Here is a 21,925-nt window from a genome sequence, read left to right as displayed (position 1 = left end):
CATTATTGTCCTAGGAATAGATTACACAGTTTTACTGCTAGTATGTTTACTTGCTTCAGCCATTACTTGGAATATTTTTTCATTTGTTTCTTCAAAATCTCTAAAATGGAGAAATCCTTACATAAAACAAAGGGAACACGAATATTTTTCCTTACATTTTGTTTTCTTTCGACATCATAAGTTTATAACGGGAAATGAATATTTTTCCTCATTTATTTTCCTTTGTAACAGATGTTGCTGATGGCTGTGCTGCCAGGCTAATGTGAAGTCTTCACAGGACAAACATTATAAAGGGGAAGTTAAATTAATATCATCGAGGTAAAGCTGAGAAGCCTACTGGCAAGAGTTGAGCAAACAGCCTTTTTACTACAGAGTTCTCATCTGTACAAACAGCAGCTCCAATGTGAGGTTCAGAATTTGCTGTTTGCATTCAGCTGTATTGCTGCCGTCTTTATTTCCGTTAAACGGTGCTTTGGCTGTATCAGCACTTTCAAGAAATTTTGCATACTGAATGCAACAACAGAGTGCTCTTTTCACTGCAGCACCTACACAAAATTTAGATAAAAACTCAGAAGAGTGGAGAGAGGGTAGTGGAGAATATTTAAGATGGTATTAACGACATTTCCCTGGTGATAGAACCGCAGCTAGTGGAGAATATTTAAGATCGTATTACCAACATTTCCCTGGTGCTAGAACCGCAGCAATACATCTAAAAGTTAGCAGCCTAGGAAAATGACCACCTGCCACGTAGATGGAATGACATTTGACTACCCAGATGTTTCATTACTGTGCTTATGAAATTGCCTACATCCTCTAGTCCTTAGGCCATATACATCCCATAATAAAAGAGCATACACTGAAAATTGTATTCCATTTTTGCTATGCTTTAAAGAAAATCAACACAGCTTTTAAAACCAATGAAACTGCCAGGCTATTTACTTTCCTAAAGTTATGCACCAGAGAAGAAGGGAAGTTTGTTATATGGCAGCAGATTTTTCCAGAAACAAACGGCCTAAAACCAGCGTGAGAATAAACATCAGAGTAAATAAACCTCTCTGGGGGGTGTTCCTAACTGGGCTTCTCAAGAGCAGTGTCTGAGGCTGTCTGAGGAAAGCAGCAAAAAGAGGCAAGTCAGAAGCTGTTTCTTTTACAGTCTTCCTGAATTTTCTAATCTGCGCAAATTTCACTAGAGGCATTTCCATTGGTTTTAGCAGCGCTGGGAACCTTACTGAAGACAAGATCATTGCAGGCACAGCTGGTTTTAGTCCTGTGCCAACTAAACTTGCTCAGGACAATGGTATTAAACACTGGCAGCCAAACAATTGCTAGCAATAACAAGAAAAAGCAAACTGGATCGTGGAAACTCAGGTAGCCTTAGAAGGCTGCACAGACCAAGCGTCTCCCATTGAGTCTGTAAATTAAGCCTCCAAAGGTAGCAGTTACTGTTTTTATGAAGGTTTATGAAGGCACCTGAAGCTGGTGTATTATTTTCTTGAGGAACTGGAACATATTCTGCTGCATATTCGTTCCTTCATGCTCAGATATATCAAAGCACGTCAGGAATAGGTCAGAGAAAACCACATATACAGTTTTGGAGACCATTCTGAATATAAAAAGCACTTAGGAGTGCAAACCTAACCCAGCTGGTGCTGTGGTAATTGCAGCACCTGCTATATCAAAGAAAGAACCACAGTGGCTGATTCTCTCGAAAAGTTGTACTTCATTCCCTCTTTGAAAGAGTCAAGGGCTTTTTTTTTGATTTTGTTTCTGAGTGTGGACCCAGAGATATTGAAAAATTTTAATTTAGCTTTATTTCAATTGTACACTATAATGAAATATGAAGATTACAACATCAAGCAGTACACCTAGTAAACGTCAGAATTCAAATTGCTTGTGCACATGCATTATAATTCACTCTTTAATTATTGGTCCCTAACCTCTTCCACTGCATGCAGAACAACGCTGAATTAAGCACAGATACCTAATAAATACTTCCTCTCTGATCATCAGTGGCTCATTGCTCCTCTGTGTGCTTACATTAATTTCCTTTAATAGCACTCCCATGAGCTGTGGGGTTGCTTTTATTTCTGAAGCACCAAGGTTAAAGAAAAGATGCTCATCAGTCCTAGGTGTCTAATTGAGTTCTCCATCTTAAGCATTATGAAACACCCAGAAATTTTATGGTACATTGCCCGTTGACTTAATTTTCAGTAAGCTACTCTAAATGACATCCTGGCATTTTAAGACTGTCATTGTGAAGACAAATCCCTTTACAAAATATGGTTCAAGCGATGTGGCACACAGCACCACGCAGAAATTTTCAATAAAGTTTCTAGAGTTTTTAGAAGCCCTCAAACAACACCCAGCAGCCTTAGTCGTGATCCTGCTTTCCCCTTCCATCTAATTCTAGCTTTCCCAGAAATGACATAGGGATTCCATAGAATATAGCTTATATTTCTGCCCAGCTCTTCTCCAAACCAGGAAACCTTCCCGTGCGTTACATAGGCAGCCCCAGCCCCAGCCCCGTCCCTCAGCGCCCAGCCCCGCCCGGCGGGCGGCAGCCGTCGGAGGCGGCAGCCGTTGGAACGGGGCGGGTGTGCTGGGCGGGGCATCTCCCACGATCGACGTTTCCCACAGCCAATAGAGACGGGGCGCAGGGCGCGGGGCGGGCCCTCCGGCGAGTAGGCGCGGCCGAGGCGTGGCGGGAGGCGGGGCGCGGGCGCGGATTGGCCGGGGGGCGGGGCGCGCGGGGTTTTCTCCCGGGCTGCGCCGGCGGCCGCGGCCGGGGGCACTCTGTGCGGCAGCGCGAGCGTGGGGCGGCCGTTGGGCCGGCAGCTAACGGGGTAACGGCGGGGCGGGGAGCCTCGGGGAGCCTCGGGGAGGCGGGAGGGGGGCGCTGCGCGCTCCCTGCCCCTCTCCGTGCCTCCGGCCCGGCCCGGCGCTGTCAGAGCCGGGGGAGGAGCGAGGACGGCAGGGGGCGGCAGCGGCCCCGGGGAAGCGCGTCCGGAGCGGCGGGGGGGTGCCCCCGGGGCTCGCCCCTCTGCGCCCGGGGGCCGCGGCTCCGCCTGCCGGCGGGTGGGGGCCCCGGGGCCGCGCTGGAGGGGTTCGTTAGGTGGGGGGGTGGAGCTGGGGGGGGGCTGCAGGGTCCTGGTCTCCTGCCCCGAGACAGGGAGGGTCGGGGTGTGTGGCTGGGGGCGGCTGGGGGACTGCTTTGTGAGTGATCCCCGAGAGGCGCAGAAGGAGTTAGCTTGCGGTGTTGTCAGCCTAATGGTTGCAATTTCCAGAAACGCCTTCTGGAATGGGAACGCTGGCGGGGAGCAGTTAGCAGCCAGCAAGGGAGTGAATTCGGGTCCAGGTGCTTTGATATTAGTAACGGCTAGCAAACAGGTCAATTAGGATGCTTTTTTCTTGTAAAGCTGTCCGAGGCCCATTTTTAATTAAAAACATGTAATTTATAGCTATTTCATTGGCATGTAGTGCTTTATTGCCTTGTTTTCCTGTCTGCTAGCATGTGTGGTACCAACCAGAGTGTGAGTAACGTACTACAAGCACGTAGTCCTGCAAAACTTAGCCTTCAGCAAACTCTTATAATAAAACTTCCAGACCTGGAGGGTTTGAAATGATAAAGTGCTTCTTTACTTTTTGGCTGTTTCCTATTAAAATTGTGTTCTTTGGCATGATATTTTAAAGTTTCAAATGGGAGATGAACTCGGCCCTTAAACTGTAGAGCCAATCTGTCACAGAGCGGGCGCTGTTTGGTGCCATCCTCTGTCACTCGAGAATGGCCCCAGAAGGGTTTTCAGCTGAAGGGCTCTGTTTCAGTCGCTGCTCTCCTCCTCTCCAACAAGTTTCTGCTTACCATGCTGTTTTCTGTCTGGTGTTAATCTCTATGGTGAGAAGTTGAGCTGCTTTCTCTTGCTTGAACTGCAGCTTTCTGCTGAGTTTGATTCCCTTTGAGCCTAGAATAGACCTTCCCTTCCTGGTTCTCAGAGGCTGTGGATCTCTGTTTATATCAACAGCTTGTACCCGTAGCAGAGGAGTTTGTGCTGTAGTAATTTCACTTAGAAAGGTCTAGACAAGACTTTCAATAGCATATGTTCTGTATGCGTGCATGCTGAAAGTGAAGAAGAGTTCAAACTTAAGATATGGAGTAGACTTAGAGGCTTCATTTCTTTGGAAATATACTTTTTGTTCCACCTCTGATTTCATAAGTCTCCAGCAACTGCAGTTAATCCATAAGAAATTTCTATTACCACTTTTTCTTGATATGACTTTAAAAGTAGGTGCAAATAAGTGTGGCTCTTTGAAGCCAGTCTGATCTGTTGATGTCTTCCTGGGGACAAGCTACAGTGAGGGTGGTCAGGCACTGGCAAAGGCTCCCCACGGCAGTGGTCACGTCACTGAGTCTGCCGGAGTTCAAGAAGCATTTGGACAATGCTACTACGGTCTTGGACACATGATTGGATTTTTTGGGTGGTCCTTTTGGGATCCAGGAGCTGGACTCGATCCTTCTGGGTCCTTTCCAACTCAGATACTCAATGAATACTGTGGAGTTAAATCGTTCTTATTCAGGGGGTTAACCTGGAGAATGATTGTATTTATTACTGTATTCAATATGGTGTAAATCATTTAGTGATTGTAGTAGATAGACAAAACGTGTGTTTTTCATGTGGCCCATCCCTGAGTCATACCTTTAAGGATGACAAACACAGGTCATGGGGGAGAACAGGAAAGCATTCTGGGAACATTTGAAGACTCTTGTGGTGGTTTTGTGGGTTGTTGCTAATAGTTGTTTAAGCATAAGCTCTCTGTAAGTCATTGTTTTAAAAAAAATCAAACTAGGTTTCCAAACAGCATTTAAAATACATGGCAAAGTAATGTAATCTTTCTACTCTGTATTTGGTGCTTATGGGATTACTTTTTGAATTCTGCATTCACTTGTGGCATTGAGAACTTTTGAAAGGTGATAATATTGTAAGAAAAATTGGAAAGATTTTAAAGTGTTGCAAGAACTGAGAAGCATGTCTCAGTACAGAAGATTGATTTATTCAAGTGTTAAAGGGAGGGAACAAAATAAGACTGATAGACGCAGCTAGTAGTGGCTATGAAAGGATTCACTATCTAGAAAGAGAATCTAAACAGCCTATGCTCCTTATAGTTATGTCTATAGTATACAGTATTACTCTATTGAGAGAGGACAAGTTTTCTACATTTCAGTTTATTGCTGTAGATTTCAATACGGCAAAATTGCTATCAAAGGTTGTATATAGTGGATTCACTACTGTTAGGTGTTCTTGAAGTAAGATTTAATACTTCCTGAGAAAGATGTACTAATTCAAATGGTGGTTTCATTGTAGAAATGATCTTATGTTGTTGAGGGTAGATGAGGAGTGGGAAGGTGGGTTTTTGTCCTCACTACAAGCAGAATGAACCCAGAAAAAGCTGTACTGGAAAACTGCTCATTGTATGCTTGCACAATTGCCTGACATAAGAAAAGGGGATGTGGGAATGTGTGATTGTGTTATAGCCTGGATTATACAAGAAGTCAAACTGCATAGTAAGGGGTTATTTCCATCTTCCTAAATAGAAGGAAATGTCTCTTCTTGACTTTAAGAGTTAGACTTTATTATTAACTGCCACACTTTTACATTTTTGAAAACAGATAAAATGACAGTTCAAGTTGAGTTACTGTTTTTAACCCTCTTAGTATTTATAGGGGTGTTATCATCTTAGTTATTTCTCATTTAAGCACAACTTCACTTTTCTGGTTTTCTAAATCCTAAAGTTAGTGGGGTGATGTTTGGTGTAATTTGACTACAAATTTAATTCCAGATTCTCTTATAGATAAAGAAGATATTGGGCTGTTATCCAGTTGTCATTGTTGATCGTATTTTGCCAGTCTTCAAGGCTTTTATTGGAGTTAAAGGTAACTTGTGACTTTTTTGTTGTTTTTGCTTTTAATATCAGAAAATTCACTATAGGAGTTTTCTAAATAGCAGAAGTTCTGTGTTCTGTTTCAGGTTCTTATAAAAGATTTTGCTGTTAATGTGATAAATTTACATGATTAAATGTGGTAACTTTGTAATATTTCACAGACGAGAACATATTAATGATACAGCATTTTGACCTTTAGCAAACCTTAATTTCTTAATTATCACAAATGTTGTCTAAACTGCTGCGTGAAGAAAATTTTACTTGTGACTGATTTCTGCCTTAGAGTTCACCTTGTCTTGAGTACTTTGTAAAGATTTACAGGCTATGTGAAAGCTGTATCAACAGGGTATTGATTAATTACTATAGAGTAATCTAAAAATTCTGTTTGGCTAGTGAGAGGCAAAAAGCATGTTCTGTGTGTAGCAGCTTTTTCCTGGTTCTGGAGGAAAGCTGGGTCTGGATCTCTTCTCATTCTTACCAGAGTAGATGACTGGATTGTAGGTAATCTTTGAGGCCTTGTAAAGGCTACTTTCAGATCCCTACATTCAGATCTGCGCTTCATGAATTCCTTTGGTGGTGGCATGAGAGTTGCTGACTGGGCTGGAGTATATGAGATGCTCTGAAGGCCTGACCTCTGTTAAGTTGGCCTCTTCCATAAAATACTGATTGTCTGCCTCTGAATATTCTCAGAAGCAGGTAGTGTTTTTTATTGTTGGTTTCTTTGTTGGTTTGCTTTCTATTTTTTTCCTGTGGAGGTAAGATAGCACTGCTGTTCATCTGTGTAGTGCCTTCAATAACAGTAGCTTGGCTCTTTAGAGACCTTGTGCATTGCAGGAGGATCTTTGTAAAACTGGAGACTTCTGACAGTGTCCAGGAGCCTAACCACAAGTGTTTTGCTTGATCTAATATCTACTGTGGTGCTGATACTCTTCTGTGTCTGTTTCCTCCCTGGATGCTTCCTGAAGAAGGGTGTGATATAGCTTGTCTTTAATTTGCCTAACTGTTATTAAGTGATGCAGCCTATGTGCTCTGTAAAGTCATTCGTTGTTAGACTTTGGCATTGAATAGTAAAATAGGGTTAGCTAAGGACAGTTTAAAAGGAACTATAAATTGCCTTGCTGCTCTAGGTTTGAATCTTCTACTTCTAACATTGTCTGTGTGGTTTTCTGTTTGCAAAGCACTATTTCTAGAGAAATGTTCTGTAAGAAAAGATGTTCAGTTACCAGAAAATAAAAATAGTCTCCAAAAGAGAAGTTTGGACTCTCTGAAAGATCAGTTTCAGCTTAAATTACTTGCACTGATGACAAAGCAGAGTTTAACCAAATATTTATTGTTGAAATTATCCTGTAATTAGTAGTGTTGTACAGCTAAATGTAACACCAGATTTTACTGTAAATTACTGCTATCCCATTTCTGTGGCTATAGAAGTATAGAGTATAAATGCGGTATTCTTTTTCGTGGCCTGGATAAGAATTTGACTACAACATCTTAAGAACATAGTTTTTGTATTTTTAATAACATTCTTCAGTGCATATTTAAAATGCATGATGTGATCTCTTACCACAATGGAAAAACGGAAGATTAGAACAGCCTTTTCTAATTTGAAATGCTCCGTTATCCTGTGTATGCGATTTAAAGTATATATTCTTATTGGAAGCTTTTGAATTGGATCATAGGCGGAGCTTTAAATTCTGATTGTTGAATCAGCACGTATATTACTTCTGAAAGTCAAAACAAAATTCAAAAATGATTATTAATATGCACTTTTGGGGTTCACATTTATTCAGACATTTTTATTGCTTTCTGTTACTCACAAAGATTTAATAAAATATTTTAGAATGCATGGAATTTATCCTGCAAAAATTAAAAACGCAATACAAGCTTACTTCAGTTTGAACATTTCAGTTTAGGATCTGAAAGTTCTTTTTTAATTTCCGAATACAGCATTTTGTACTTTGTAGACCCTATTTGGAAATGAACTATTTGTTTCCTTTGTTGAAAGAAGTTGGTTTTTGTCCTTTTATTCCCTGTTCTGTTACTTCCTTTTGAAGCTGTACTAAGATAATACCGTAACTGCTGCTGTTCTCCCATCAGTCAATTAAAAGTGTGGCCAAATAGTAAGCCTGTATATCATTCATCCTTGCTTACAGGACTGGGTTTTTTTTCTTGTATGGCTTTTTGGGTACTCTTCTTGGTAGGATGTTGCATTATCAGACCATGAATCTGCAGCAAATCCCGTGTTTGGAGGGGGTGGGGTTGGAACCACAAAGAATGTCTCAGTATAAACTTTTTATTTCAGGCAGTGTTTGGTGTTAAGGCTGCTTTGTCCCCTCTCTAGTCAATGCTTCTGTATTGCAGTAATCTTTGACAAGAGGTTATCTACATAACGGTCAGAGGCAGCTGCTCAGGTCAAGCCTGAGGTTGCTATGTATCAATGTTATTACCCTCTTTTTTACAAAAAAGCACAGAATCACAGAATGGTTTGGGTTGGAAGTAACCCTTATGGATCATCTAGTTCCAACCCCCCTGCCGTGGGCAGAGACACCTTCCACCAGACCAGGTTGCTCAAAGCCCCATCCAGCCTGGCCTTGAACGCTTCCAGGGATGGGGCATCCACAGCTTCTCTGGGCAGCCTGTGCCAGTGCCTCACCACACTCACAGTGAAGAATTTCCTCCTAACATCCAGTCTAAACCTACTGTCTTCTACTTCATAGCCACTATCCGTGTCCACACTCCCTGCGAAGTTCCTTCCCATCTTTCTTGTAGGCCCCCTTTAAGTACTGAAAGGTCACCCCAGAGCCTTCTCTTCTCCTGGCTGAACGACCCCACCTCCCTCAGCCTTTCCTCATAGGAGAGGTGCTCCAGCCCTTGAATAATCTTTGTGGAGGCTGAGGCAACAAAGACATGTTGCAAGTGTTTAGTATTAAAAGTAATATTAAACCTGTTGTGGATCTCATGCTAATTAACTAAAGGTGTGTTGGGCTTACTTTCACACTATTCTGTGTGTGCTTACGGATGTGTTTTACAGAAAGCAGTTAACATTTGTGGAGGTGGTTAAGAACTGTACACTGATGGTTTTCTGTTATTTTTTTTCCCCCATCCCTGAGTATGAAGTACTTTTTTGATGAGTATGCCATACTCTGTAACTTTTTCCCCAAATTTGTTCAAACATAGGCATTTTTTTAGTTCAAAGAGGAAGATGCACACTTCTGAGACTGAAATCCATACACAGTCTTTATCTCGTAATTCAATTCAGGAGAAAAGGTGAAATAAAAAACAGCCATATTAAAACATTTTTTTGTTACATTTGATCTTAGTGTAGTACCATCCCAGAAACTCAGATGTTATTTATGGTCTTTATTCATGTTGACCTTTGGCTAACTTGAGCTAGTGTGTGGCATCCCTGCTTATAGCAGGGGTTTTGAAGTTAGATAACCTTTAAGGTCTCTTCCAACCCAGACCATTCTATGATTTAACTTCCATGGGATAACTTCAGAATAGAATAATGACTTAAAATATAGACTGAATACTTGAGAGAAAATATTGGGGGTGGGGGGGAGTTTACAGTATTACCAGCACTTTGTTCTTGCACTGTAGCAGAAATGAAACTCTACAGAAGTGAATCTGGGAGTACTTCAATCTTGTGTTGTAGATGAGAAAATGCTTGGAAAAAAGGTGTTCTCCATAAAAGTGCTCTGTAAAATGACTTAGTGTTATAGATTTATGTTCAAAAACTTCATCCAAATACAAAATGAAATCTTAAAATGAAACATGTTAGTAAACCACAATGTTCTGACTTGGGGAGAGTATGCATATGACGTATTGAATTAAGCAAGTTTTAAGCAGCCATATATAACAGATACAACTTGGTATTCCAGCTTCTTGAATTGGATGATCTGTTGGGGCTGAAGCCAGAAATATATTTACCACTGCACCCCTGTATACACATGCATGTGCACTTCTTTTAGCAAAAGATACATAACCCCACATTTTACTTTCATCCTTAGACCATGAAAGCTCAGTTATCCTGACAGAAAATTTCAGTCTCAAATAGAGACTAAGTATTAAACATGGGACAAATCTTTCTGAAGGAAAAGTTTGTGCAATTTTAGTTCTGATACGAAAGGATGATGTCAGAGGTTGCATTACTTCTGGTCTCCATATGTATTATGGAGTTCTGTTTCATGTATTTTAGAATGCCTATTGAAGCACTATTAAAAAATAAACATGTATTAGCTGAAGTATTTCTTAGTGTGCTGACTTGTTGGAAATCTAAGTGATTTAGTTCTTAAGGCATCATCAGACTTGAAGTATTGGGCTAAAAATGGAAGTGTTTTCACTTACTGCTTATGAATGGATTTTTGAAAGGCTATGGTGAAAAATACAAAATATGCTCCTAATATGTTGGCAGCGCGTTCACTTAAGGTATTTGCTTTTATTAAAACTCAGCTCTGTATCTTTCAGACCTTTTGATCAGTTTTCCAAAATTATTAATAGTTTTTTTCATTATCCTAGATATTGCCTTGGAACTCAAGCTAGTATGAAGATGGTTGGTTTACAGTAGAATTCCCCAACTGTTGGTGGTATTTAGAATCATTTAGACATTTAGGTATTTAGACAAAAGGCATGACATACCCCGTACATAGTGTCAAAAACATAATGTCAAAACTTTGGAATAGGACCAGGTGAAAACAGCTGATACTGGCTGACCTTCTTATTCACTGTCGTGAGCCCTAATTTTTTGACTTGAAACATCCATATCCATAAACTGTTGAATTATTTGAGACGAGTAATTTGCCTGGCAAAGCTATATGTTTTTTTAAACGAAAAAATACAAGTATGTTGCAGTTTTAGATGTAAAGTTTATTAACATTAAGGTTCACATACTTTCTTTTTTCTGAGCGATCTTTGCTTTTCTGAGTGATCTTTGCTTGGAAAGGATGATCACTGAAGTACCTGGATTCTTTCTGTTCAAAAGCTTACAAAGGTTGTTTTTTTAAATTCCCTTTAAAAACAAGTCAATTTTTCCTTTCTTTTGTTAAATGGTTTATGACTATTTATGTAGTTACCTTAAAGATACTTTTCTATAGGTGTTAGTCTTTAAATTCTAACTGTTTCCAAGGTTAACAAAAGTATATGATGCTGGCCAGAAGAATCAGTAAATAAGCAGCTAATTTAATTGCACAAGACAAAACAAATGGGTATGTTCTGTGAATATATTCTGACCTTTGGTTAGGTAAAGAAGGTAAAAGCAGAGGCATTTTTTGGGGAAGAATTTTTTTTTCCTCTGATCAGCTGATCTTTATTTTTTTCCCTGACTGAAGCATTGTTTTAGATAACTCAGGCAGCATGTCCATAGGTGTGTGTTGGTAAAATGATCGTATAGTTATGATAGCAAGTCAAATTAAAAGAACCTAATGTACATGTTCTTGGAGATCTTATTCAATGCAACTTTTTTATATAAAAAAAAAAAGAATACCAACCAACCAAAAAAACCCAGCTTCATCTGGAGCAGTCAGCACTGTAGAGTTAAGTGATGGCTAGAGCTGTTCTTGGCTACTGGCTTCTAGCAGATGCAGTTCTTGAGGTTCATTTTTTTTAAACTTTGCAAGAAATATCCGGGCTCAGGGTTTCAAGAAGTTGGTGATTCAAGGAAAAACTGTAGTGGAGAGAATTGTCATCTAGATGTAGGGTAGACAAATTACCTGCATTTCAGAGTGAACAGGCACCTAACAAAAATAAGTTGGTTAAGGGATTATAAATTTTTTTTATTGCATATTTCATGGCTCATCATTAGAAGAGATACTTATATTTAAGAACTTAAAGGTAGCCTGGTTGGTGTGAAGTTAGTGTTGTTTTAAAAACTTTTTATAGAAGATAAATAGGAGGCTTTATACATTTTTTTTTAATACTTGGCATGTTCATGTTGGAGGTCAATTCCTTGCTCTGACCATATTCTTTCAATATTAGACTGTGCTTTTGATGAGCTATCACTTCAAAGCTGGAGTTGCAGTATTTTGAGCAATGATAAGTTGGAGCAGGGCTCAAAAGTACTCGTGTTACTGCATAGTATATGAAGAAGTTATTCCAATTTTTGTAATAGGCAAAATGCTTTGTTTTAACCATCACAAGATGGTGTAAGGCAGTACTGCAAAACATATTGATGTCCTCATGGGTTTTTTGATTGTTTCTAACTTTACTAAATACATAAATATTTATATTTACATTAAGGATTCATTGTGTTCTTGAGTGTGCATTTTGTGTTGTTTTTTAATGGCCTTCCCCATGTTTATTATTGGAAGTTGTTCTTTATTTCAATGTGAATTCATTTTGAATTAGTTTGCATCTTTCAGAGAACTTACTAGTAGAAAACTTTATTTTCCTTTAAAATTTAGTGTCCTTGGATTATTTTAATAGACAATTAGTTGAGCTGTAACTTAAAGCAGTATGCACCTAGATTTTTTTTAGAGGAACATACTGCTTTATCCACCTTTTGAACTAAACTTTGCATCAGGTAGTACTTTGCCCATGTTTTCTGCAGCTTGTTAAATCTTGTTTGTTCTTACTTCACCCTCATTTCCAGTATAAAATGCAATAAAGAATATCCCTTTTACTTGGGGAAACAAAGTTTTTCTTTTTCATGGATGTAGAGTTCTTTTTTTTTTTTTTGAGAAGAATAGCTTCTGTTAACTAGCTTCAGGTTCTTCCTCAAAAATGTGTTTGATCCAGTTACCGCACAGTCTATGTCTGCTAAGCATCTGTTGGAATCAGAGGGGCAGCACTGTGTTGTGTTGGCATTAGCCTGCTGTCAGATGGCACTTTAATTGTTGAAAGTATCCCATCTTGATTTGAGGAAGAGGGCTTCTATATACTGAAGCATTGTTAGGATTTTCCATGATAGACATGACTCATTGTCTAATAGTGTTACAGATATGGAAATGTCTGATTTTGTGTATTTACATTTTTTTGCCAAATGTATTCAGTTATGGGGTGATTCTCTGGTAATTCAAGAATGTTGCTGGTACTTGAGTAATTGCATGGAAATCCTCTTACCAAGTTTCTTGGTGTTGTAAAGATATGAGTAACTTTCCCACACAAACAGTGTTTGTTTGGTTTCTCTACGAAGTTGGAAAGTTTTGCAGTGTATGTTTCTTTTGTGAAACGTAGGAGAAACAGAATTATGAAATAACTTTGCCTGTCAAAGCAAAGCTTCATGAGTACTAAACATTCTTATTAAAAAAGCAAGATGCTGCTCTAATGGAAATCTCACCTGTCATCTTTCTAGTTGCTTGTTTACTAATGTTAGAGTATTAGCAGTTATATATTTTATATAAAACCAACCATGTTTTGCCATGGAATTTAAGGCTTAAGGATATAATTGTTTCTACTTTTCTGTAGTGTAAAGTAGAATCGTGATTTTTTTTTTCTTTAAGCATATTTTTGCTGAGCATTATCAGTCTGAAATGATACATGAACTGTGATGGCACAGAGGGGAAAATGTGCTCCTATGTAGGGGTGAATTGGAGATGGAGACACTTGAGACATTCCTGACTATGATTTGTTATTCCTTTGTCTGCTGTGTTAAGCTTAAAGAATAGCATGTCTCTTGTGAAACTTTGGTCTTGTATGTGCAGATATTTGAACAGCAAGTTTGTCTACTAATAGAGTTGTAATTTTTTCCTCAATACAAAATTTCGGCTTTTAAAAGTAGTGATATCTGTGTCCATAGATAGGTATGGTAGTTTTGAACTGTTTGTCCTATCATGGGCCCTTGAAAATAAGGGGAGAGAGAGAGAGAGGCCTTTAAAGGAGGAGGATGAGTAACTGTAGTCTGTATGGAGGCTAAGCCAGAAGGTCTTTAAGCACCTGAATTTTTTATTTTTTTATTTACAGCAGTAGATGTACTCTTTTGAGTTGGATTTCTTTTCCCACCCCCTCCATTTCAATTTATCCTCCAAAGGTGTATTTCCTTGTTTTCGCTCCCCTTCATCCTTTCAGTGCAATCCCTTCATAGCGTTCTTCTCCCTGCTTCACTGTCTTTTGTGGTCTCCCCTTGAATTAGCTCTGAAGTAACACTACTGTTGTTTGCAAAGGCCTGAGCTACTGGAGAATTGAAGACAGCTTTTGCTCTGCTAGTCCTAGCTAAAGAAACATTTGTAATGAATTGAGAGTGGTCTGATGTAAAGGTGGGCATAACTTTGTCTCTGCCGAGAGCAGTAAAAAGTTACCTGACCCACAGCTGGGATTTTTAAGTGCTACACTACTAAGTACACTACACTAAGTATGAAAGGCTTCTTGTTTCTTTATTTGAAGGTGAATGCATTCAGGTCTCTAGCTGGAATTGTAACAGCCAGCTCCGAATTCTTTAAGAATGGACAACATAACTGTTGCTGCAAACGAGATGATCTAAAATAGGCCTTATATCAGCAGGATTACAATTTAAAGGCTCTTCTTTTGCAATATCAAATTAAACTGAACATGCTCCAACCCAGTGCTTCTCACCTTTTGTTTTGAAAAGAGTTGTTCCTTTTACCCTCCTAGAGGAAAGGGAGATGCGTTGTTGTCATTTGAGGTATGTCCTCCTTTCAATTTACTGACCTATCTCAGTGTTTGAAAAGCACTGCCATAGGCTGCGCTTCTTTCTCAAGAGTAAGCAGTCATTCACATGACAAAATTGTCTTTGATGCTGATACCCTGAAGGGCTGTTAATTCTGCAAAGGGCTAAAATATTCTGAAAGAGGTTTCTCAGATATTCGGTGCTTTTCAACCAAGCGAGCATGTGTACTGTATTCAGTTCTCTAGTTTGGTCTGCTGATTTGGTTGTAGTTACTTGTTTCAATCACTTGTATGCTTTGTTTTGTGTTATTCAAAATACTCTTACAGATTCTAGTGTGCAAGATTGATCTTTCTGCTTGGTTCCTCAGAACTTCTCTTCAAATTCTCAGCTTGCTGCTGCATAGGGAGAGTTGATAGTAAGAGAAGTAATTAGTGCATGTGTAGAGCATACTCAAATACAAGCTCCTGAGCTTTGACTTCCACTAGCTTTCCATTTCTGATTCTCAAATTAAAGAGGGCATAACTTCTGGGGTAGAAGTAAAAGAATAGGAGGAATCTAAAGTTGCATGATTCCTCCCTCCCCTGTTCTCCAGTCACTTATGTCTTCTGTTCTGAAGTCTTTACTTAATTGTACTTTTTCCACTTCATGCATAAAACTTGCAAGTCTGTCTTTAGGTAGTAGGCTTTGTGGCTGTTTGCTTAGCATCATAGTGCAAATAGTGATATTCAAAGGTATGACTAGCAGCTAGTTTTTGAATAACATAACTCAGAAAAACTTGGAAGTCAAAGGGACTTAGTCTGATGTACTGCAATGACTGCATTATTGTGGTTTTCTGCTCACAAGACATTTGAGTCAGCAAGCAATGTATGATTTGATGATGCTTTTTTTCCTGTAGATAGTTTTATTTCCTCTTATTATGTAGGGTATTTTGACTGTTAAACATTTAACTCTGTCTATAAAGCTAAAACATTTCCTAATGTCTTTGCTGACTGTTGCTGTTGACTTAAAGAATGTGTAAGAAATACAGGAGTGTTAACTAGAACTAATTTCTTATTATTTCTTCATATGTTTCAGCTGTTTGACTTCTCAGTTCAAAGTTCTTTCATCAAATGGTTTAGTGACTTACTGAAATCCCTACCAGCAATTCGCATGAGAGGATGTTGAAATATAGTAATTGACAGGCAGGTAGAAAGTAGCCTTTTTGGGAGGGTTTTCTTGTAGTGAAAATTGATTCGTTCTTTTCCCCCCGAATGCTAAGATGAATGCATTAAGAGATTTCTGAAGGTGTTTTGATATATTTTGCTGTGGTCTTATGACTATTGTATCTGTGTGTTTTTTTCTGTAGTTAACATAAGCATTAGGAGAGTGAGGTGTCATTAAATGAGGTATCTCCTGACCTTTCAGAAAAGGTTGAGATGCCATTATGAGAGTCCTAAATCAGATCTGTTGAGTTCTTGTAATAAGATGCCAAAGGCCCTTTCCTTTTTTTCCTCTTCCCAAGTCAAGAGAATTGTAACTTGACTTACTCTTTTGTTTTTTCTCCCTCTAAATCAAGAAAATGAATTCAGTAATGTAAGTCCTATACAGGCTGCAAATGAACTTCTCTGAAATGTTTTATGATAGAAACAGCTCTAACATAGTCTACTGAACTTTGTATATTCAAGAGAAAGATAGGTGAAAGTTGGTATAGTCATTGCCCTAAGTGAGACCAAAGTGCTTTGGACACAGGCAGAGGTGTATGTTCACATGTAGACAAAACTATCATTGTAGCTTTAAAACGGCTCATTTGTTCTCAGATTAGATGTAGACGGGGTATCCAGCTGTGAGTAAAGGTCACCTTTTGATTCAGGGCATGATACTTTCTTGTTTCCATACACAGTGGTTATGATCTCTGCTTCCTGTCGAACATGTCACCATGCCCAATAAAGTAAACGGCAACAAATTCTGTTGCCCTTGTGATAGGGTTAGGATGAAAATGATGCCATGGGTTATTTGTAATTTGAGGAATTGCTGCTGCTAAAATACCGGAAGGACTGTCTGAAGTTGTCTTCTCAGGTTTGTCAGCTGCAATGGTTGAGGTACATCGATAATCAGTGTGAACTAACTCAGTTGGAGTACTTGCAAAAACATCACAAATACTTGACCAAAATGATCGAACTGTCAACTTGGGGAACAGTTCTGTTGTTTTTTATATATCTTCCTGTATTATCAGTTCAAATGCCTGCAGTGGTCAGAGCTTCACAGCCATTTGTTCTTGCTTCTGTGGTCAGCTGTCTGCATATTTCGGAGTTCAGAAGATTCTGGGGTTAAAGGCATGAATCAGTTTGTATCTTGAGTGTAACAGTGGCAGGAAGACAAGAAAACCAGAAGGCAAAAACTCATGAGTCATTCAAGGTGAATAAACTGGGTTAGAGATCCTATCTATCTAATATGAGTTGAAGTTGGCTTATGTTGCTAGATTTGTTTCTGCTAACTTCTTTTCAGCAACTTTCTAATAAATTTAGTAGTGTGATTAAAAACAATCTGATGATGGTTGGTATCATGGTCTCAGTTTGATTAGATTATTAACTGGTTTGAGGTAGGGATTCTAATTATTTTTTTGTTTCCAAACTTTACATATTCTTTTTGCTTCCTTTGGAGAACAGATCAGTTATTTTATTTGTGCCAGGAATTATAGAATCACTGAAGCTGGAAGAGACCTATGGAGATCATCCAGTCCAATCCCCCTACCTGTTCAAGGTGTCAAAGTAGGGTCATGGAAACTTGCCCAGTCAGATTTCAAATGTTTCTGAGGATAGAGACTGCACAACTTCCCTGGACAACCTAATCCCAGTGTTTGACCTTTAGAATTAAAAAAAAAAAAAGGGGGGGGGGATTCCGTTTAAGTAGAATCTTAGAATCTTGAATTTTGATTTGTGCCCACTATCACTGTTTCACTAGGTACCACTGATCCTGACTGTGTTTTCTTTGCTAACCCCATCAGGTATTAATACACTGTGGTATGGTTCCCTGCCTTTGAGCCTTCTCATTCCCGGACTAAACAATTGCACCTTTCTTGACCTCTCCTTGTATGACAGATGCTGCAGGCCTTTAAGTATCTTTGCTGGACGTGCTTCAGTAAGTCCATGTCTCTTCTGTACAGAGGACCCTAAAACTGGATGAACCTGTGAACAGTAAAGTGCAGCAGAGACATTAGGCCAGAAATCAATATACAGTGAATCCCTCGGCATATGTTAGAATGGGAGAGGGTCCTACAACTTTGTTTAATGCTCTGCCATGTGTGGTCTGTGTATGTTTTGCCAGTGATTACTTTGGCACTCCTTCTAAGAATATAGAGTACATATTTGGTTCTAAAGTCCAGCTTCCAGGCTTGTATAAGGTATTTCAGATGGTAGCAATAGGGTAGGGGAGGATTAGTCAAAAGAGTCAATAAGGAAAATGGGTTTTGTTCTAAGTGTGTGTATGTATGCGTATGTTTGTACATACGCGTAAAATTTACCTAGCTTGTGATTTATAAGTCAGTGGTTAAAAGTAAAAAGTTATATGATTTAGTTTCTAAAACGAAGGTAAGAGATTTTATCTGTTTTGTTTCACTTTGATCACTATTTGTACAGATACGTCCTGAGGAGATGTCAGGTGGCGCTTAAGCTCTGTATGTGAAGCACAGTTGCTAGACTTAAGCAGTTATGGACCGGAAGACACAAGTTAATGTTTCCAGTTTCAGCTGGGATTTCTGAAGTATTTTAGCAGTTTTTTACTTTTGATGAAATCTTTTATCTAATTTTTATTCTTTGCTTCAAGAATGGTTAATGCTTTTGCTAAAACTGACTACTTGTGAACTGTTTTGCTGTCAGGCAAATCTCACTGCTGTGCAAACTCTGCGTTGTTGACTTTTGTTCCAAAAAGCACGTCAACTGTTTTGCTATATCCTTTTGTAAACTTTTAAGTTCACTCAGCTGAATATATCTTACTTAGCAACTGAAACCTGTGACAGCTTGGAATGACTAAAAGGTCTTAATTCCTCCTCTTCTCTTTTTTTTTTCAAATAGGAAAAGATGTTAACTAGCAGAGGGATGTTAGGGAAAACACAGTAATGATCATTACCTTAGTAACACTTAAGCTGAGCATATTTCAGTATGTGGACAACTTTAATCGAGTGAGTACCACAACTCCAGTACAAAACCCATAGTCCTTCACCGGTATTCCTTTACTGTTTCAGACCAGGAGAGAGCCTAGTAGTAGACCGCAAAGCAGAGGGGGCCAGGCAGCAACTGAGGCCATATTCACTAAACAAACTTAACAGTCAAGCATGTTTCCAAGGGTTTCATGAATACTGGGAGACAGACTCTTTGTTTCAAAGCCTATCCTGGTGGTCATCATCCAAATTGGTAAGAAAATATGAAATATGATCGATCAAGTGAAGCTGAGTACTCTATGCAGAGAACTGAGCTTCTAAGTGTGGAAGCTGTGCTGTTTCTTTTTCTCTGACTTTAAGCATGTGGGAAAGAAGATAGTTTCTAAGCAAAGGGAAAAGGAAATTGTCTCATATTTATTAAATCCTTTTCCTATCAGGAAGTTTGCATCAGGATTATATGCTTGGCAAGCTAGAGTACATATTTTGGCACATACTTCTCTCTTTGTAACTTTAACAGCCTGCCAGCGTTGCAGGCAACACTAGCAGTGGTCTGTCCCCCAGACAGTTTTGATTATAAATCCCAGTGCCTGCAGCAGGGGAGAAAGCTCCATGGGGATGGGTACTATTTGGTCTCCTCGGCTTCTTTTCCCTCTCTAGTGCAGTGGGAAAGAGGGTTAGAAATAGCTGGAGAAGGCAAAAAGATGATTACAGTGGCAATAATCTGCTCTGCACCCTAGTTGAATATCCTGTGAATATTTACCTAAATGTGAGGACATTCCAAGCTAGTTGTGATGGAACAATGGTCTGCAATCAAACTGTAGCTGAAAAATACTCTACAAGCCATTGTTTGACTGCACTGGCCCCCAGAAATTCAAGTGACATTGCCCACACAAGCATTCCAGAAGCTTTGTACACAGTCTTTTCTTGCTTATCAAATGCAAGCTGGATCCTTATTCTCTAATTTTTAAGCGTATGGTTAATCTTTTTCTAAGGTTTCTGTGGGGCCAAATGTAGTGTCATGAATTTTAGTCCTCAGTGATCAGGTGCCCAGTGATAACTGTCACTTGACATCACATTTGACAACAAAGATGAAAATGCAGTCAAGCATAGATATGTTTTCTGTTATGACTGTGTGATAGTGATGAGCATGCTATTAAAATAGCTTAGGTATTTTAAAGGAAGTAAAACTTCTGAAGTGTGAAGAAAAGCAAATGAAGAGAGTAGATACACCTGTTTAGGAAAGCTTTTGAGGGAAAGACTGGATGATCAATATCCTTCGGTCTTTGGGGAGCTTAATTCCTCTTTTTATGCACAGTTTTTTAGCAACTCCAAAATATAAATATATTTAATAAGGCTTCAGCTATGTGGATAATTGGTATAAATACAGCTTCTTTTATATAAACCCATGTATTTGGGTAGCTAAAGTGTTATATGAGATACTCAAACTGTAAAAATAAGCTTGTTCCTCTAAATCATTGGACTAGAATACTGAAATTTTACAAGAATATTCCTTTTACAGAACTATATTTTATGATAAAATTCATCTGAAATTTTACAACAGTATTCTATTTACACATACATTTTTATCATTCTGTGGAATGAAGTGTATGAGATCATAGAATTGCATATATCTTTCCAACTTCTTTTTTAAGCATGTTTTTTAAACTTGCTTTAAAATGTCTAATTACATCTTTAACATTAAAGGGAACATACATTTTAGGCTGATTGTTTTGGGGTCCTGGAGACAAATGTGTGAGGAACACTTTGAATAACTCCTTTGATTGGATTTTATGGAGCAGTTGCATGTATTCTGCTTTTGATTAAAATGTGTTGTTTTTAAGGCAGATTTTTATTTAAAGACAGTAATTTTCATCAAATAATGAGGGGGTATTTAGGATGAACTGTATCTTGAAGTGGAATGAAAACTTGTCTACTGACATCCTTAATTTTATGTCAGGTATATATTATGTTATCTCTCTTTTTCTGGCATGTAAATTCCTATTTTCGTATCTGTGTGAAGTGCCTGACAATAACAAATTGTTGGTGCTCTTAGCTCAATTTTATCACACGTGTCAGTCTGCAGTTTGATCTAAAATGTAGCTTGAAGTTTGCAGTAAAGAAAGCTGTAGCTGCAAGGAGGAAAAAGTCTGATTACTGTGCACATAGAAGCTACTTTCCATCACTCAAAAGAATTGGATTAACAGAACAATGTATTTGTTTTTCTTTGGAGGGAGCACTGAAGTGCTGCCAATAGGACTCTTGAAATAACTGCATAGTCTTTCCTAGACTCAATTATACCTACTATATGCAAAGTGCTTCATATCCTGTAAGAGTTGAGGTATTGAGTAGTTCATCGTGAAGATGAAGTCTTTTTTCTTCTCATCTGTTGTGAAGTCTGAAAGTTGACTTCGTAACATCGCTATGTTTTTGCTGCTTTCTGAAGATATTCATAAGCCTAGATTTTCTTTGTATAGAGAGACAAGAAGTGGATTACCAAAACAGGTACCACAGCTTGTAAAACTTGATCTTTACCTCTAGGTATCTCCCTTGAGTCAAGAATCCTGCATCTTATTCCTGAGGACTTGGTATTTCACAAGAGATTGTAGCCATAGGTAAGACAAAAAATACACTACTATGATATGGTTAAAGCAAGTAATATAGTTCATTCTGATAAATTGATATTAACTAGCAGAAAAGGGCTTTTTCTTAATGCTGCGAAGGCAATAGAGACTAAATCTGCAAAAACAACTAAAAGGCTTGGTTGCTTGTTATAATTCTTTTGGCATCAGTTCTCACTTAAGCTTCTGTAGCTATGCATGCCTTCCCTGTCTTTCCCTTCCCCTCTACTACAGAAGAGACTGCTGCATAATTGTTCTCCACATGTCCTACTAAGACAGAGATGTTGCCCCTTCTCTGTTTTAGTTAGTTGTTTAGGTGGCTTTTCCCTAAACCTGGTATGTGAAATGATATATCTTAGGCATCAGCTGGGGAGACCCTTCTTAATATAAAATAGTAATGAATGTTTGCAGCCTTACTAGATAGCAACCTAACATCATCATTCCTCATTTCATTCAAACCTTATATGTTAAAATTTAACTTGGTTAAGAATGGGTGCAGTAATGTACACTGCAATGAAAAAGATGAATGAAAGAGTATTTTCTTTTTTTTTTCCCCTAGGGGTATCGGGTGGTTCTAATGCTGAATTGGTTGGATATCGTAGTTTAGTAGATAGGATGGGGCTACCTTTTAGTGCTATTTACACCTGTTTGGTAGTCCTGAATTAAAGTAACAATACTTGT

At 38.7% G+C, this 21,925-nt stretch overlaps 1 protein-coding gene across 39 annotated transcripts in view; it reads left to right on the top strand.

The window, feature by feature from the left end:
• Positions 1–2,716: 2,716 nt before the first annotated feature.
• EPB41L2 (erythrocyte membrane protein band 4.1 like 2) overlaps positions 2,717–21,925 on the top strand; it is a 109,880-nt gene continuing 90,671 nt past the window's right edge. For 11 of the 39 annotated variants that reach the window (XM_035538485.2, XM_035538477.2, XM_035538473.2 and 8 more), the window contains exons 1-3: positions 2,737–2,843; positions 5,845–5,926; positions 21,165–21,238. The gene's annotated coding sequence lies outside the window, so the exon portion shown is untranslated. Of the gene's footprint in view, positions 2,844–3,079; positions 3,104–3,368; positions 3,388–3,765; positions 3,893–5,833; positions 5,927–18,105; positions 18,230–21,164; positions 21,239–21,925 lie in introns of those variants that run through there. The other 28 variants (XM_035538486.2, XM_035538474.2, XM_035538470.2 and 25 more) reach the window with 13 other exon arrangements.

Source organism: Cygnus atratus, chromosome 3, assembly GCF_013377495.2.
Source record: "Cygnus atratus isolate AKBS03 ecotype Queensland, Australia chromosome 3, CAtr_DNAZoo_HiC_assembly, whole genome shotgun sequence".
NCBI lineage: Eukaryota > Metazoa > Chordata > Aves > Anseriformes > Anatidae > Cygnus > Cygnus atratus.
Note: the sequence above shows the minus strand (reverse complement) of the source record. Positions and strands in the feature narration are given on the sequence as shown.